This window comes from Vicia villosa, linkage group LG3, assembly GCF_029867415.1.
Source record: "Vicia villosa cultivar HV-30 ecotype Madison, WI linkage group LG3, Vvil1.0, whole genome shotgun sequence".
Taxonomy (NCBI): Eukaryota; Viridiplantae; Streptophyta; class Magnoliopsida; order Fabales; family Fabaceae; genus Vicia; species Vicia villosa.
The window spans coordinates 165,919,167-165,932,888 of NC_081182.1; the positions used below are offsets into that span (position 1 = coordinate 165,919,167).

The 13,722-nt window shown below is 33.3% G+C and overlaps 1 long non-coding RNA gene across 1 annotated transcript; it reads right to left on the reverse strand.

The window, feature by feature from the left end:
* Positions 1-8,171: 8,171 nt before the first annotated feature.
* Positions 8,172-10,917, reverse strand: LOC131656876 (uncharacterized). The gene is made up of 3 exons (XR_009300349.1): positions 10,865-10,917; positions 10,524-10,641; positions 8,172-8,517 (listed from the first exon to the last, which is right to left on the reverse strand). It is a non-coding gene; the product is annotated as an uncharacterized LOC131656876 (long non-coding RNA).
* Positions 10,918-13,722: the final 2,805 nt, after the last annotated feature.

A 13,722-nucleotide genomic window follows, 5' to 3' on the forward strand; every position in this document is an offset into this window, starting at 1 on the left:
AATGACTATAGAAAGGGCCAGTTAAAGTCCCATGAATATGTCGACTAGCTCGCGATCAGATAAGGGTGGCTGAACCCTTCCAGCCAAATCTCTCCACTTTTGTGCATAACCTTTAAAACTTTCCTTTGGCACCATTGACATGCCCCGCAGTTGAGTACGGGTTGGTGCAAGGTCAGCATTGTATTGATATTGTTTGTAAAAGGCAGCAGCTAAATCCTCCCAGGTATGAACTTTTGTACTTTCCAGCTGGTAGTACCACTCGAGTTGTGTACCCGACAGACTTTCTTGGAAGAAATGAATCCACAATTTGTTATCTGTTGTATGAGGTTGTATCTTCCTTATGTAGGACCTCAGATGTAGTTTTGGGCAAGAAACTCAATCATATTTTGCAAAGACAGGAACTTTGAATTTTGGAGGGATAATAATATCTGAGATGAGTCCTAGGTCATCGAAATCCAAACCAGGTATTTTTTGTATCTCCATAGCTTTCATGCGTTCTTCCAACTGCTGGTATTTGTCATCATCCTATTCGTCTCCAGAATGATAATCTTCTTCATTGGAAGAGAGAGAGGGTTTAGCAAAACCTTGGTTGCTGTGATTGTCTCCTTGTTCACCATCACCGACTATTTCAGGGATCGATGGCTTTTTGGACTTTTTGACTGGGATTTTGATCTTCCTCTTCAAGTGACTCAAGCCTACAGATCCTTTGGGCTTCTTTTTCTTCTTGATTATCAGGTCTTTCATTTCTTGTTGCCCCTTTGCCAATTCCAGAATGGCTACTTGAACTTGGGCATTCTGTGCTTCGAGATTCTTGATGCTTGTTTCAGATTCCATCTCTTCTAACTAAAATAAACAGCGAGGAGATGAGAAATCCGTCATGTGAACCTGTTATGCAATGTATATGAATGAAATGCATATGCAATGTTTTCAAGGATCTTAGAATTTAGATTTGTTAAAACAAAGGAGAAACAAACATTTATTAGTTAAATAATTTATTTCTTTTTTTCTTCTCTTTTTTTTCTCTTTTTTTTATTTGCCTCTTTCGGGCTTACAAAACAGAAATAAAGAAAATGAAGAATCCTTCAGGTCTCCCATGGACGCTTTCTCTTTGCACCCAAGAATGTGTTGATCTGCTGTTCTTCTTAGAGTTGTCCGGTGAGCTCCAATACTTTCCTTTCATAGTCTTGACAGTGTGCTTTGAAGGTGTCTCTTTCCTCTTTTAGTTGAACCCAAGATTTTTGCAACTCTTCCAGGTCAGTTGGCATATCCGGATGTAGAATAACTTGAGGTTCGTCTCCTTCGACTTCTAGCTCAATAGTCACAGGTAGAATAGAAGGATATGGCATGATGAGTTTCTGAGCATGAGTACGCACCCACCTGAGGTAAGGTTCCATAGGTATAGAATTCCATTTCCCTAAAGTTTTGCTTTCTACTCTATAGACACTGCCCCACGCATGTATAAACCTTCGTCGATGTCTATGAGAATCATCCTCGTAATCAAACACAATGTCACGGATAATCATGTCGTGAGGATCGTTTCTCCGTGCATATCCAAATTGGCGTAAAGCTAAAGAGGGATTGTAAGTGATGCCCCCTTGATGCCAAGGAGTGGCACATTAGGGTATTCTCCACAATGGTCAATGATAGTAATGTCTCTTTGAAAGAAGTTGTTCCACCGGATATTTGAATGGGACAAAGACATAATCCTGCGAGACCATTGCATCCTTTGTTCATTTCTCAACACTGATTGGGGGAGGTGGAATGTAAACCATCTAGCCAGTAGTGGTACACAACACATAAGAGTTCCTCGTTTCTTCATGGTACGAGTGTGTAGAGAATGCAGAATGTCTCCCAGCAAGGTTGGTACCGGGTTACGGGTTAAGAAAAGGTTGATAATGTGCACACTTATGAACTGGTCAGGATTAGGGAATAAGACCAACCCATAGATCAAAAGAGCCACAACCTCCTCGAAAGCTGGGTAACTTTTGTTTTTTAGTAGTAATCGAGCCTTTTCCATTAAGAACTTGGTAAGCAAACCCTTGATTCCACTCTTTCTTTCCCAATTGGACTCGATTTCTGACTTTCGCAAATGTAAGGCAGCAGCAATGATTTTAGGTTTTGGAATCCTTTCTAAACCAGTGAAAGGCAGTTGATCTCGAACAGGTAATCCCATTAATTCAGAAAACTTTTCCAAGGTGGGTACTAACTGGTAATCGGGAAAGGTAAAACAATGATGTTCGATCAAAGAATTGGAATAGGACCCGTATCATGTCTTCTTCAAACTTTGAGGTAACCAAATGGAGTAGGTGACCGTGCTTTTCGGTGAATTGAGCATTCTTGGGAAATTCCAATATTAAGTCCTTTAGTTCTGATGGTACTGTTGAGATGTTGATTCGGATGTAATCTCTGGTAGCGGGAGCCATTACCTGTAATAACAGAACAAAGGTAAACTCTTCGATCCTTGAAATGATTAGTGAGAAAATGATATGCTTATGATGCTTACGATGTCATGATGTCAAACATGTGGCAAACACAAACAGATCAAATAATAGCCTTAGGTTTAAAGGCTTGCATGAAGTTCATAGGTGATACCCTCTCCACTGAAGTTGAGTTGGTTAAAACCTGTCCTAGAATAGTATTCGGGTTCTATGATCCTTGGAGACAACATCTTAATACGGCGCTCGAACGGCCGATCAAAACATTCCTCGAGGATAACTAACTTCGATCAATTTCAAAGCTAGCCACTTAATAGGCCACAAGTCAAGTTCAACTAAAGGTTCTAAGACAAATTAGTGTTTAATGATATTTCGGAAGCCTAACATACTCCTTGATCATTTTCAAAGGACATCAGTATAAACCAAAGTATCACACTAACGGTGACTACCAGATCAACCGTATCGGTACATGCCGTACAGTTTCCTTGGTCTATTGTCACATACTTAAGGTATCTCGAGATTCGGGTTAGAATCTTTCACACAAGCAAAATACCCAATCAAACCTTTGAAAGAATAGAGCAATCAAGTCAAGCAATTGAAAACATTGAAGTGATCTATTCTCTAAAGGTAACCCCTTTTGAAAACATTTTGTTTTTAGAAAGTAATTCCCCCGTAGAGTCGCCAGTTTTGTCGGCCTCGGTTTTTACCATACCTCTTGCGGAGAGATATGCGAGCTGACTCTTTTCTTTCTGCTTTTGTGTTTTTGAAAATCAGAGAGTCGCCACCGACTTTTATTTTATCCAATTAAGGAAAGGTTTATAAAAGAAACAGAGAAAAGACCTTTAAGAAATTTTGGGTAAGGGGGTAGGTTATACAAAGGGAAGGTGTTAGCACCCTTTGTATCCATGGTTATCCATGGGCTCTTTAATTTGCTTAGCTCATTTGTTTTAAATCACTTTTCTATTGCCTTGAAATGCTTGTGTGTGGTTTCAAATACCTTTGTAAATTGACTTTGTAATGATCCTTGTGCGGATGTATACAAAGTGTTTTATCTTTCAAAAGATGTTTTGAAAAAAAGAACGTTAACTTCGTAATGATCCTCGTTTGGATATATACAAAGTATTGTCTTTTTTTGAAAGTTTTATTTTGAAAAACAATGATATATGAGAGATTTGTTTGTTTTGATTTGAGCAAGCAAATTAGGAGGTCTACCCTAAGTTATAAGGTCTTTTCCTATTTCCTTTAGAAAATTCTCTTTTTATCGGATATAAACAAAAGTTCGATTTTGCATTTGAATTTGATTTTGAAAAGAGTGAGATAGGGATTACCATAAGAGGTGCAAGTGTGATTGTGTTTTAATTCAGATATTTTATCTTTGAAGTTAGTGATCTAACGATTCAATTTTTATCTTTGGCATACACACAATTTTATATGTGCTGGAATTTAAAATGCGGAAATGTAAAATGCGGAAAGTAAATCTACGCTATTACATCGATTGTGCAGGAAATGTAAACTACGCTATTTACATGAATTTGACAACCTATACACTTGATCTATGAATTTAAATTGCAAGAAAATAAAAGAAATATTTTTGGATTTTTTGATGATTGATTTTAATTATAATTAATGCATGATTAATTTAATTAAAATGAGAAAAAAGATGGAAATAAAATTTAAACCTAAAAATTAAGTTTAAAATATGTTCAAAATTCTTATTAATTAATTTTAAAACAAAACTAATTTTTTTGGAATTTTTGAAATTATTAAGTTAATTAATACATAATTATGCAAATAATTATACAAATAATTAAAACTTAAAGATAAAATTAACCTAAATATGTACAAAATTATTCTATAATATATAAACTATATTTAACATAAAGAACAATTTTTTTTATGATTTTTTGATTGGTTAAAATAATTAAAAAGCAAATATATAAATATATAATAATTAATTATATAAAATATTTTAATATTTAAGAAAAAATAAAATATTTTATGTCAAAAAATAATAGATTATTTTAGAAGCCTAAAAATATTTTTATTATATTTTTTTGATTTTTGAAACTATTTAAATTAATTTTGCAAAGAAATTAAAATAAAAATAGAAAATAAAAATAAGGCTATGATCCTGTGTGATTAATCTGAAAGTCTATGATAAGGATGCGTGTTTTGATGTGTTGGATTGAAGATTAGTGGAGATCTATGGCTCAGATTGATGGACACATGGTGCACGTGGATAGAGAGATTGCATGTGATCATTCAAAATTCAAATATTCCAGGTGGGGTCCACGCTGGTTGACCAGCGAATGAGAGGAGAGGAAAGCGCCACGCGTGCAGTCAAACTTTCCTCCTTACTATTCATCATCTTCTTCCTTGGTACCTGCAGAATTTCCTGCAAACTTACCTGCGGATTTTCCTGCGGATTTTGTCTCAATTTTTTAACCTTTTGAATGACCTACAAAACGAAAATAAAAAAGAACAAGGGCCACCCAGATCACCTAAATGGACCCTTCTGAACATGATAGCGTCGTTAGTTTTTTCATTTGGAGCTTGTATCATGGAGAACGAAAGCTTCACATGTTTGAAGCTCAAAAATGGTGGAGCTTCAAAACCACGTTAAAGCTTGCATGTGATCACTCAAACCTACTCTATATCATGCCACGAGTCCATGCAAGTGGTTAGTTTTTATTTTAATCAAGCATGCATACGAAAATGAAAGTTATGAAGTTAAGAACATGAAGATGGTGATACACGTATTTAAATCATTATGGGACTTGTTTAGTGCATCAATCTTACTCTATGTGACCCCAAGGGATGATTTGAATGGTTATTTTTTATTGAAGTAAGCTGGAAGTTGCAAAACGAAAATTACAAAGTATTTGATATTTTTGTGAGAATTTTGTGAAGTTGATGGCATGCCCTTGCTATTTTCGTGTCTCTCTACATTGGTGAAGCATATCACCTAATTTATAAGCTAAGAGGTGCTTAAAATCTAAGCTAGAAGCATTGATGAGCTATGTTGAAACTTTGATTTTTAAATATTCAAAATCTTTGAAACTTTGACCAAAGCTTGCTCTCCTTTACTTCTCTTGCTTTGTACTTCCTTTTTTCTGCAGAAGATAAGCTACCTTTGATGACTCATGCTTAAGATTCAAGCTATGCATTATCCTTCCATTTTCCTTTTTTAATTTAATCTTGAATGTGGTAAAATTAAACCAAAAAAGGAAAAAATGTTATGGGCTTTGTCTTGGTCGTGGGAGGCCCTTTACATTATGAGAAACATGTATGGATCATGAAAACTTGGCCCCATTTGGAAAAAACACATTTTTGATCAATGTTGATTTCATGCATTTTCCCAAAAAATGGTCAACTTCAACAAGGCATAAATCCCTCAATTTTTATCATATGAAGGAGATCTTGTACTTTTTAGAAACCTCAAAGAGTCCTCTAACCAATTTCTTTGGTCTCATATCAAAATGATTTTCCATGCTCCTTGTGTGTCCTTTTGAAAAAGTGACTTTTTGTTGACTTTGAAAATGACCTGTAATGTCTTGGTTCATATTTTTCAAATGGTGAATCTAATGACCATGGTACCAATTGCATTTGAAAGATAATTTAATTTCCTTCAAAATGAGCTTTGGTTTGAATTTTTTGGATGAAGGATGAGAGATTTATGACCAGTCAAAGTTCAGTTGACTTTTTAGGAGAAAACCCTAATTTTGAAACTTAGGGTTTTGTTGATTTTTGATCTTTCCTTGATGAATTATGATCATCCAATGTTCTAATGATGAATCCTTTGACAAAATATGGATGTTGACAAAAAAATTCATTTTTGACTGTCTGTTGACTTTTTGGTCAAACGGGTCGTCTGTTGACTGTTTGAGCTGCTGACTGTGCGTCTGAGTGAATTGAAGTTTGAAAATTTGTATGGTGGTACTTTGAGATATATGGAAGTCCATGAAATCCATTTGAGGTCTCAAAAACTTGTTCTCCTGAAAAAATCAATAAACCCTAGTTAGGGACTGTTTGTGTAGGAGACATTTAAGCGTACCTGATTTTTGTGCAGTGCTGAGTTTCTGCTAATCATGTGATATTCAGAAGACTTCTAGAACAAAAATCTTGGAATTTTGAATTGCAAAAGTTTGATTTGATTGATGGTACAAAACACAGAGAATTCCACTGTCAGCGGTTTGACTGTCAACTGACTGTTCAGGTATTAATGTAGCAGTTAGAGTGAAAATTCAACAGTCAAAGTTAATTTTCTTTTTTTGTTTTTGTTTTGTTAATGATGAAAATTTATTTACATGACTTGTTAGAAAAAACACAGACATAGTAAATAAATAATAAATACTGTATGCGAGCAGAATTACCGATAATAACCCTAAAAAACATTTACTGCACAGAAAAATAAATATTTAACTGGCAGAAAACACACAAAATATTATCTGGATAATTAAGCAACAATATGACAAATAGTACGACATTTAATACTGACGGTACAAATATTACATACTATAATGAACAGTACAACGAGTAAACGGTACGTTAAGAAATAAGAAATACGACAAACTTTAAGAATGACGATTAATAACCCATGCTACAAATAATAACATGTAGATGATTGGGAGTGTAAGCATCTCAGGTCCACATTTTTCAGGACTATGTAGACAGAAGAAAGACATGATTACCACCACGACGGTGATGACCATAAGAAAACACGTTTCCATCCGCTTCGCCATTTTGCCGGGGAAGAAGAAAGAATGAATATGAAGTAGAAATTTGGGAGATGAGTTAGAATTTTGATGTGAGATTTTATGGAAAAAATGAGAGGTATTTATAGAATAAAAAGAAAGATAGAGACGTTGGGGAATGAAGTGATTCCGTACAAAAGGAAAATTTGAGTGGGAGTAGGATTTGAAAGAAAGTGTATGATGGTGTTGGAAAAAGAGATGTATAGAATAAAGTTAGGATTTGATTTTGAAGGAAAGAGATTTGAAAAGAAAGGAAAAGATTTTGAAAATAATGGAATATGGTATAAAAATTAGTGGGAGACAAGAATTAATAATAATTTACTTGTTACCGGTACAGTCTGAATCCCCGGGCTCTGCGCCTGCAAAAAGATTTAGTTCTGTACCAATTGCGTCAATACTATTTATCTATAAATAAATCTCAAATAAATAGCGTGTGTGAAGTAATAAACAGTACTTGGCGTTTGTGTAAGAATAAATTCAACAGCGAGCCAAAATACCGTATAAGAAAGATTCTAAAAACTAAGCATTTCATACGTCAGGATATTTATGAAATAAAAATCCAAGATTATATGAAACTCTTAATTTTTAGATTGGAGTTTTCTTGAAAAAAGATGCGGGCAAATTTTGGGGTATAACACGCAGGAAACGTGTTTCCTGCGGAATTTCCTGCGGTTTTATGTCCCCAGCTAAAACCTTCGTGGGTAATATTTTTCGCAGGTAATTCCGCAGGTATTTCCGCAGCTAAATCCGCAGGAATATATCCGCAGGTAAACTGCAGCTAATTCTGCAGGTAAATCTGCAAGAAACATTTATCCGCAGGAAATTTCTTTCTGAAATTAAATAATTTTTTTATTTTAATAAACTTTTGAACCATAATATATATTTAAATAACTATAATATAAAATTATAATTTTCAATGTAAATTAAACTTGAATTAATAGAACATAATTGGTAAGAAGTACTTACATAGTCATTACTAAAAATGATTCAAAAAATCAAGTTATTACTAATCATTTGTTTGACAAGTTAAAAAGATAATACAATCCAAAAACTAAGTCAAAATGAAAAAAGTACACATCAAAATTCATTACTAAGGTCTTCTTCATTTGTTTCATCGACGCCATCTTCATTTGTGTGATCACTTTCATTAGTGGGTTGTGGTGGATGAGAAGAAGACTTGTGTGCAGATTTAAAATTCAATTCAATTAACACTTCCCGAAATACTTACATATGCAGATTCAGCATGAACTCCAACCCAACTTTGATCCTTTTTCTGATGTATGCGAATAGAACTCGGTCAATGATGGATCTGCACTTTTTTCCTTTCTCTACAAATTACAAAAGAAATAGAACTCAATAATTTTATCTATCAAAGTATATGATATTGGTACAGTGAGACTTAACATGTGAAATTACACTCATATTCTCCAGTGTCTATTAAAAGGATATTAAAATGACCCTGATATTTTATTAGAAACTATGATGATGTCAAATTAAGGAAGTCAACAAATAATAATAGCCTTAAAAAAACTATTTTGTTCCTATGAATTTTATCAGTCTTATTGATAGACAGGGACATATTTAATGTAAAATTTAACAAAAAACTCAAAACTCAAAAGATTCATAAATCAAAGCACAAGGCTGCAAAAAGAAAAAGAGGAACGATGTGAATAGAAGTAAATTAGAGAAGAAAAATAAAAATAGAGGAACGGTTGACACAGAAAGGAACCGGAGAAGAAAAGTTAGAACCAACCTGAAGAAAATGTGAAAAAAAGAAAGAAACTGAGAAGATAAAAACAACCAGAAGGAAAAAGAAACGATGGATGCAGAACGAAGAGAAGAGGAAAGAACAATAGCAATGGAAGCTGCAGAACAAAGAGCAAATCATAGTCTGTGAATTGAGAGCTTAAATTACATCATCAGAGCTTTTTCCTAATCCATGTCCTGATCTATTCCAAATAACTTCCACCAGCCAATATTCAGCTTGGGGACAAATATTTTCTGCCAACGCATGTCATTAACTAACATTAAGAATTCCAATTTCCATACCACCTTTCAATTGCATTCAGCCTAATCTCCATCTCATTCACCACTCCAAACGCATATTAATATAGAATTTGCAGAAAACATATAGGTTTCAGATTTGGTGTACATTTCATGCAAAACTATTCTTGTTTCTTTTTGTGGTAATATAAAACATGACATTAGTATCTAGCTTCTCAAGTGAAATATATGATATAACTCTCTTACTTTGGAAACAAGAACATGTTGAGAGTGATATCTGACTAATGCAATCTCACATACCCTATGCATTTCTTTGCCAATTCAGTAGTCTTTTTATATTCTCTTTTTATATTCTTTTGCATACTGAATCCAAACTGTTGTCTTTCACATCCGACAGACGAGCTCAGGTTGAACCACCTGTCTCGTTTATATTTTCTTCTAGGCAGTTACCATCTTTCTCACTCTCTCTATTCTATTATTGTATTCTTATATCCCTTTCTAACTACATCTATGTTGGAAGAACAAATCCCAGAGTTTAATTAAATAAATCAAATGAATCTTTCTGCCAAAACTAGTTAATTCCGACCAGTTCTGTTGAATCAGAATCCAGAAGATATGTCTCACTTGAGAAATAGTGAAACAATTTAACATTCACCGAGTCATTATTGAGATAAGGTTCATCCTAATTGGTACCGTTATTATATGCTTTTGGAATCGATGGTTGATAGTATGACAAGAGCCATATGCAGAGACATGTTTCATAAAGAAGCTGTTACAAAGGAGATTATCAATTCAGTTCCCGACAAACAGGTGTCATTCCATCAGTGTTCTTCAAATAGAAGTTAGTATTTGGCTAGATGCATGAAGCATATTTAATTTAACCATATATTTCCATGTGCAATACAAGCATAGCTAGATATACTATTATTATGCATGCACCCATGTAGAATACTTATTCACATCTTTGGATTTAACATGCATTTATTTTCATTCACGTGAAGCAACATCATATGAACCAAATATGGACACTTCTCCCAATGAGGATCTACACTGTGGATCGCCACAAGTGGGGGACAAACATCTTTTGCAAGACCCAGCCCCCTTTGGTAGAACAAATGTGACTCTTATAAAGTATAATTGATATTCATATAACAAGATAGCATATATTTGATCTAACAAGCTCATAATATTTCTTTCCCAGGTAAACACATTTCTCTTGCAAAGACCTTCTTCGCATATCTCAAATTGATATTACCATTTACAAGACCAATATTATCAGCTAATGACTGAATTTGGGTTAGTGAAAGGAAAGAGTTTCAGTGTTACACACCTGCTCACAAAGCAATTTTACCAATCCTATCAAAACATCATCAATAGAGGTGATTGACTTCTTTTCATTTGATGCTCCTCCATTTGAAGCACTGCCATTCTGATTTTTTTGCCTGACACTACAATCAGAAAAGGTTAAAATTTTGCAATAACTGAAAAATTAACTTAAACAGTCCCTTGGTTGATATAATTCCAATAACTTTTTGAATTAAAATGTCAGAATGTCAATATTTTCCAACCTGTGTCAAACCAAGGCTAACTAGTAACTACTATTTAATAATAACTTGTAATATATTGTAAGGCAGAAAATGTTGCAACAGTCAAAAGTTATGGATCACTCACTGAGCTTTTAACTGAGCCTCCTTCTCTTCTAAATCAACAAGTTCTGATTGAAGAGACTATACTTCTGCAGCCGTTAATTCAACCTACAAAATATAATTAAATTTGGTAAGATATAAGAGCCTTCATCAAAGACAAAAAGCACATAATGCAAAAGCTACTCTGCTTTTGCAACAAGTCCATTGATACGAATTTTGAATTTTTCATATTCTCTCTGTGAAGCGAAGAGAAATGACCATTAAAAGATGCTGGTAAGTAGAGTCCTTGAGTCAATGCTAGATCACCATGAACATTTGACTCAACGGATGCCGTTTTCAGTTTAAAACCACATTCCATAATCTCAAATTAGACAACAATCATTCAAATAATTTAAGTGAAAAATCAATATAAAACCAACACAAATTTAAATCAACAAAATAAACTTAAGCCCCTAATTTGATCCTAAGATTTTCATAACATCTACTGAGAACAAATTGATGTCATTAAAAAAAAACAACCAAATAAACAAACTAATTAAGTGAACCAAGCAATTTATTTTATACTAATACATGCTAAGACTAAGAGCTTGGTTGAGACTTTTCATCAAACACCTTGTGTGTAAGATGAAAAACTCTTCACTTTGAAAGCTTTCGATAGCAAGAACTGAGCAACAATCATCAATGATAACACAACTACGATTAAGAAACCAAGAATTGAACAGAAGAGAAGAAAGGAATTCAAAAACGCGTGAATACTTGCCTCACTGGATTTGTTGACGGAAACGCGAGAACAACCTTGGAACTCCACCGCGTACCTCCACGGTTACCTCAAAGCTCCGCTGCACCTCTCAATCTCGATTTCCCCGCCTCCACAAACCGAACGTGCCGCCGGAAACGTCCCCTGCCGGAATCCCGTCACCTCGTCATAATATATTTCGCCGGTAATTCCTTCTCCTTCTTTAAGAGTGAATCAATTGATTGATTATTTGTTAGCATTGTTTCATGATGAAGGAGAGTAGAGAGAATGGCTTTTGAAAATAAGTGTTTTTTTAGAATGAAAAAGCACTTCTCATAAGTGCTTATGGGAAGAAGGCATTTTCACCTTACATGAAAGCTACGATACTCCATGTAGTTTTATTCTTTCCTTTTTCTTTGTTGATTATTTTGTTTTATTTTTAATGTAAACTGCCAACGTCATTGTTTTTTTGGTTATGTTTTAATTATAGAAATAATCAAATGCATTTTTTTAAATAAATTATAGAATTTAATTATATATCCATGAATTAACAATTCTTATAATAAATCACTATACTAAAAATTACATAAAGTATTATATTTATAACATCTATTGTATAGTCTCTTAAAAAAACATCTATTATATAGTCTACTTGTTTATTATAATATTATTATTTATAAATTATACTATTATTTATAAAATCAATTAATTAATAATGAACAATATTCCATGTGCCTATTTATGCTAATAATACTAAAGTGAATTAAAAGCAAAAATTAAATTTTTGGGTTAAAATAGTCATATTAATACTTTCCGAAATATGAAGATTCATCATAAACTCCAATCCAATTTTAATCCGAAAATAGAATTCAGTCAATATTGAATATACACCCTTTTATTTTCTCTACAAATTACAAAAGAAATAGTGTGATTTGTTGTATTTAAAAAATATAATGAAAAATATATAATATCTATTAAACTCAAATAATTAATAAAATAGAAAAAATAATGATTAATTTTTTTTATAAATTTTAACAAAGAATACTATTACTTTAAGAAAACATTTAAACATATTACATTTGCAGCAAAATCCGCAGGAAACTTTCCTGCGGAATTACCTGCGGTTTTTGTATTACAACTTGGTTTTACTAAAAATATATATTCGCAGCAAAATTTGAATTACAACTTGGTTTTACTAAAAATATATATTCGCAGCAAAATCCGCAGGAAACTTTCCTACGAAGTTACCTGCGGATTTTATATTTTAATTAGTTATTTTGTTTGAAATATATTTTCCGCAGCAAAATCCGCAGGTATTGCTGCATAATTTTCTACCAATTCTGTATCCACAGGAAAAATTATTTTATTTAATAAAGTTTCAGGAAATTCCGCAGGAATACCTGCGAAATATTTTCCGCAGGTAAATCGAGTATTTCTAGTAGTGCGTGTACGGAACACTTTCCTTATAGTATTTCAAGCACTCCCAATTTGTCTTGGAGTTTCTACGCAGGAATACCCAGGATAATTCAGCCTTATCGAGTTTGCGCAAGACCGACGAAAACTCGAATGTAGCGAAGAGTGCTCTGGAATTATTCTAGAGGATTTTCATTTTTTGTTATATGTTTTTCTGAATTCATAATGAATTATTTATACACCACATTGGTATTGTTTCACAAGGTAGCGACCCTTGGTGAAACAATATCTTTTACCAAAATTCACAATGATTGGCCTATAACAATACACTTCAAAAGTTGCATGGTTTCATTCTACAACTTTTTATGAAGTGTTGCCATTTTTCAAATCCACTTCTCTTGTCATTTTGGAACAACTATCATATTATTAATTATTATTAATAATTTACAACATACTCTAGAACCGTATATAACCCCAATCAACTAAGTCAAACTATTTATGAGATGACTTCTACTTTAAAACAAAAGCTTACTGACAAAATTTCAAAACTTAAATTTCCTCCTTACATAAAATATAAATATGAGTTTGCTTTGGAAATTCATCTTCCCAAATTTCCACCATTACCAACTTGTGAATTAGGTTCAACCTTTTCACTAATACTTCCAAAATGGTGTCCTGGGGCGTCTTTGGGGGCTTTAGAAAATGAGTTTAAAAAGTCTGTCCAAAGATTAGTT